This window comes from Columba livia, chromosome 7, assembly GCF_036013475.1.
Source record: "Columba livia isolate bColLiv1 breed racing homer chromosome 7, bColLiv1.pat.W.v2, whole genome shotgun sequence".
In the NCBI taxonomy this organism is placed as follows: domain Eukaryota; kingdom Metazoa; phylum Chordata; class Aves; order Columbiformes; family Columbidae; genus Columba; species Columba livia.
This window is the reverse complement of record NC_088608.1, coordinates 13,917,353-13,923,352: the sequence shown is the minus strand read 5'-3', so window position 1 is coordinate 13,923,352 and position 6,000 is coordinate 13,917,353.

Sequence of the window (6,000 nt, the reverse complement as noted above, 5' to 3'; positions counted from 1 at the left end):
ATGACAGTTTCTACAAAAAAGTCTTTTAACCTCTATTCTCTATCCAGTTATCCATCTTGAAAACTCAGTATTCCTCTGTCCTTTCCTGACTTCTGATCTAGCATTGCTCAGTATGAGTTTTACCTTATCATCAGACTGCAGAAGCAGAGACAATGAAGTCCATTCTGCACTAGAGAAATAGATCAGACATTTAGACATTGGCTTTAATCAGCACGGCAGAATAACATTACAGAAGAATTTCAGTTCTGGGAAGTTACATCACTGGCCAAGTAGTGCAACAAGCTGTGTGCCTACTGTCTGTAGGTCTGGAGTTGGGATCTAAACCAGGGCATAAACCAAGCACTGAGGAGCGTTTTCAGACAGAGAAAGGTTTGAATGAGACTTTGTGGCCCATACAGCCTTACACGGATGTAGCATGGGACACCCCACTGGCATGAGCAGGATTTTGCAGGTTTAGAGCCAATCTTCTTAAAGAAGCATGACAAGCCAGTTTCAATTTTCCCATCAAGTTGCCCCAAAACTTCTTTGAATCATTATGTTAATGATGTCAGATCAAGATTTTTTTTCACTGTTTTATGTCCATAGAAAGTTTCATGTGTCTGTCATATTTCCTTATATTTTCCTTATTTAATTTGTAAGAATTTACCTTAAGGATTTCAATGTTAAGCTTCAGGCCCATAGTTAGTGTATGTGCTGAACCACATATACCACACACCACTACAGACATATCCTAATGTCACAGCCTATCTTGCCTTACATTTACACAAATTGCTGCAGACTGAACCCTTGCACTGGCTGCCCAACAGCACTGTGCTTCCACCAAAGAAATAGATGGTGCTCAGCACTGTAGTCCAGGCCAGGCTGGTGCTCAATATTTTTTTTCTGAAATACAAGTTAATTACTTTTTGAGCTACCATTTGCCAATATCTTGGTTTGTATAGAATATGTGGTGATAGTGGGTGGTATATATGAGAAAAATAGCTAGAGCTATTACCTGGACCTAGTTACTTTATGATTTCACAGCTGAACTCATACAGCCACTCTCTACTTTTTCTCAGCTTTATATTTTCATGCCACCATTAGCAGGTTTCCTGCCATAGGTGGCATTTCTTTATACCCCTAACAATCTTTACAACATAACATCCACGAGACTAGGAAGTTACTGAAGTAAATAAGGACAGTTGTGTGTGTTTTGTTTATGACAGCTTCACAAATGAATGCTTCTGCTGGACAGCTCAGAATAAGCTTCTAACCAGGGCACTCCATATTTCGTAACAGTGGGAGAAACCATGTTTCACAGTGTTGTTAAATTGAAGATAAAGGTATTTCAGAAGGAGATATGAGGATCGTTTTAGAAACTCTAAAAAATGCAGGTGGTAGTTTCTAAGGAGGGCTAGCAAATTGCGGTGTCACTCTAGGCATTCACTGTTGGCTGCTGTTGAGGACAGATCCTTAGTCAAGAAGGTCTCTAAGTCTGGAAAAGTCTGTCCATTTTCACCTGTGCTCTATCTTTTCTGCAGTAGATGACATTCAATTTATCCATTTGGAAACAGTGTCCATAACCAAACACTGTCCTCTCACTGCATTGAAAAGAATTGGCAAGACATGGTACTTTATGGATGTATTTATTTAAAGCACATTATATATCACAAGATCTCTGAATTTATGGCAGTTTTGTAATCAAGCCAATGAAATTAACTTGATCAAAAGTGCAATAAGGGCAGTTTCTATGCAATGAACTTTTCAGCAATCCTGGCTCCTACTGTGTATGTTAAGCACGAGGAAGTCTGTCTTTATGCTTTAGTCCAGTTACACCACAAGCAGTTCATAGATTTATTTTAATCACGTATTTTACTGCTTACACACATATTTGCACATAGCTAAAATAACATTTATAGGTAGCACAGTGTCTTTCAAATTTTTTCAATAATAATAAAAGCTGCATATCCCCACAGAAAAGGGGTCTGTTTGTTCTCATTTTCCCATGTTATTTTCAAGCCTTTTTGCGATACTAATTCTCCCAGGGGTGTACACCACAAAGATCTAGCATCAGCTTTGATGTACTGTATCACAAACTCAGTCTGTATTTCATGCAGGAAGCCTCAGAGACTGACAGAACAACACTGTGTCATTCTTAAATTTCCATGGATACAATATCCTGAGGTGTACAGTAGGCCCATCTGATAATTAGGGCTGGTTGCTTAACCTTTGCATCGAGGAATCATGCTGGTACAAAATGGAAAGGCAATAATTACTAGAATTAGAAAAAATAATGGGAATTTATTAGTGAATCATCTTTTCCCTTAAGCTGTACTGTAGCAAGAAATAATCACAATAATAATGAACAGTGTTATTATTGGACCACATTATGAACACCAGTGATTTTGTACCATGCTTTTACTGTCAGGAGAATGGTTCATTAACCACAAAGAACACTTCACATTAGGGATTCAGTTTATCTGGCTAATTTAGACATTGTTTAAGTAATTTTTAATTAAAATTGGGATTCTGCATTTTGGAATGGTGTACTGGTTCAAAGGGATTATAAGCACAATTGCTACAATCAAGTTGTTAGTAAATGTTCTTGTTCCAGATAAAGGTTGGATACTGGTCAATCTGTTAAGCAGCCATTCTAGCCTGTCCTGCAGTTTCAGTTCCAATTAGTAGGGGGTTAGATGAGAAGAGGAGGAGGACAAAACCTTTTCATAACATAGTTTTTTATTTGACAAGGGGTAAATAAATTAAATTCCCTGGGAAGTGAATTATAGACAAGGAAGGAAGAATTTTTCTTGCAACCTTAATATCAAAATCTGATCTTTTTTGATCAAGCTAGCTGTGTGTCACATTATTTGCTGTAGTAAATATCCTTTAGTGGATGAAACTGAAGATGTGAAAAAAAAAATCACTTATATTGTTCACAATATTTAATCCCATTACAGGATAATATAAAATTAATGAAAATTGCCTTTAGTCTGGAGAGGACCTCTAGCCTCACAAGCACCAAGGAAGAAAGGTGCCAGTGCTTTATCTTAAAGAGTATTCAGATTAAATCCCTAGTCATTGTACATATCATATAATTTCGTGGACTTCTATGTCTTAACACCTGTTGGGCATCTGTCACAACTGTGTGTGAGGTTCATACAATTTTAGATCTCATTTAAAAAGAGAAGCAAGCATAATCCATGACTGTAGATACTTTTTCCTGTAAATAAACAAAACTGTATAGTAAGTATAGTAAGAACTGCTACCAGTATGAAATACTAATTCAGATTCCTTAAGATCTGATGTAAATGAGTTTGCTGCTAGTGTTTACACTGCGTTCACTTGCCTGGCAACCAAACTGGGCTCAAACACCAGCATCACTTTTACCATGGATGCAGTCAGGGAACCTCAACTGAGCTGCAGTTGTTGCTTTGTGGTGGAAGCACTGTAGAAAGACTCAGACCTTCAGGCTATAACAAACTGTATGTGGAGGGTGCAATAATGGCTACTGTAATGTTAAAAATTAGACATTAGAACCTCAATGTACCTAAATCTGTCATCCTTCTAAACAGCACTGAAATACATGCTTCAGGAACTGGGTGCTTAAAATTAAGCATATGCTTCAATTTACAGTTCTGAAGAGGAATAAGTTTTTAAACACAGGTTCTAGAGATGGGGATTCATGTTGTGGCGAACTTGCCTTTCTAATTAGCCAGACAAAACTGTTGAGTTCATCATCCGCAAAGCTGATTTACACCAAAGATATCTAATTCATTTTCTTCCTTTTGAGATTAATCGTGTTAAATCTCCCCCAAACGTGCTAAATAATGAAATTAAATGAAACATATTCTTTATGTCTAAATGGATGGTTTCTCACATCACAATGGAATATTGTTGAAGAATTACGATAGACCGAAATGGTTCAAATACTCTTGTTGAGAAGTAGTAACAAATAGGTAAAGAAAGACCACAGGGACTCCTCTAGGCCAGTTTCTCTTTGATTTCCTCATTTTAATTCACCTATTTTCTTCACACTATTCCCTTTGCTTTCTTCACTAAAGAAGTAATTAAGATGTCTTTTGAAGATTCTAATGACTCCTGAAGTCTTATTTTTGTTGTAATTTATTTCATGTTTGTGTTCCTCCACAGGAAACATCTGTTCCTTCTAAATGGGAGAGAAGACTTTTTAGGCATCTCTGATGGCAGAAGAAGGGGTAGGGATGGGCATAGGATTGTACGGGAAATGTAAAGGAGAGGAAATACTGGTGGTTCTGCTATTTACTGAGTGTATTTAAAACACTTTTCCTTTCAGTGAAGATGAGAAGGATACCCTGTGACACTCTTCCCCGCAGGCTCACCGCACTCAACAACTGATGTCTTGGGCAATGTAACAGGGAAGTAAGTGCTCATCCCACCCAAGTGCATTACTGTCTACCTTTAGTTTTGATGTCACAAAAACCTTACAGACACACAAGTTAAACAGTATTTCCCTTTCCTTGGAGGTGTTTAGTGGAGTAAATACATCCAAATATGCCCTCTCTGAGATGTTCTGTAGAATTGGTCAACTTTCCCATTTATTCTGACATTAGAGTTTCTTCAAGCTATTTGTATTCCTCATCGAGGTTACTCTTAGTGGTAGGGCTTCAAAGAACACATCTCATCAGCTCCTGATTATAAAAGCAACATCTGTATTTTCTTTCTTATGAGTACTTTTCTCTGAGTTTTTCTGGAGTGTCCTGTTCCTCTTAACATCGCCTTTTACCCAGGGTCTGTCAAATGCTCACTATTTGCAATACTCTGTTAGTGGTCTTGGAGATCAGACTCAGGTTTTCACTTGTCTCTACAGAGAGCTGCCTCTAATTCCCATTTTGCCTGCGTGGCAGGCAGCAGACCTTGCCTCTACTATCAAAAGAGGGCTCTTCTGTCTAAAACACAACATATGACAAGGTCCCAAACCTGGAAGACAAAAATTGTCATCTAAACATAAGGTGTCCATGTTTAACAGCAGGGGTAATAACAGAACAATTTGCATAACATAGTAGTAAACAGTTACAGATAGTTATATGATAAAGATTGATATACACAAAGTAAACTAAACTAGAAATTTAAAAATCATGGCCAGGAGCCCAGAACAGAAGACACAGTAGCATGTGGTGGTGAATGACAATTCAGAAGTCAGGAGGATAAATTATTCCACTGGTGCATGAGGAAAAGGTGGTAAAAAAAAGAGACCAAGGTGACAAAACAGAATCAGATTTTCTGATTTCTTCATTTTTTTGTGGCAATTTTTAAACTGGTGTCATGGATACCAATCAAATGTGGGCACTTAATTCAATTTATCTTCTTTGAAAGTTCCTAGAATGCAAATCTATCCATATTAAGAGCCAGAAAAGGAGGTGGAGTGGGCTAGAAGAAGAAACACAAAAACTTCAAAAGATTGATATCGCTTTTCACTCATCTTCTTCTGTATGATTAATTGAATTTCTGTTAGTAACTAGGCACTTTTACAGATGCTTATTTAATGTCATGCAGGGGAGAGGCAGTAGGTGTGGGCAAGAGAGGTGAGTCATACCTTGCTCGAGAGGGAACCTGCTGTGATGTTCATAATGCACTGAATTAAGTTCAGAAATACAAAGTTTCTTTTTCTCTTGTTCCTCACCTTTTCTCTTCTCTGGTGTAACAGACAGCCAAATTCATGACAGCTTCTTAATACTCCTTCATACCATTGATAATTATACCTGAATACAAGTCTAATCCTAAAAGATGATGAATTGTTCCTCATTTTTACAGAAATACAGACAAAATTATTGTTTGAAGTATAGTTGCTTGGTGCAGAGACAAGAACTCCTCTGCAGTAACTGGGAACCTGGCCACTTCTTCCAGCAGTGGTCCAAATTGGCTGCGGCATATGCTGTAACAGTCTTCAGATTTAAAGATGCGAGGGCAGTCATCTGGCTGTTTCTCCAGTGAAACATCCTTTTCTGATGTTTCAAACGAAAACCAGACTGTTTGTGCTTT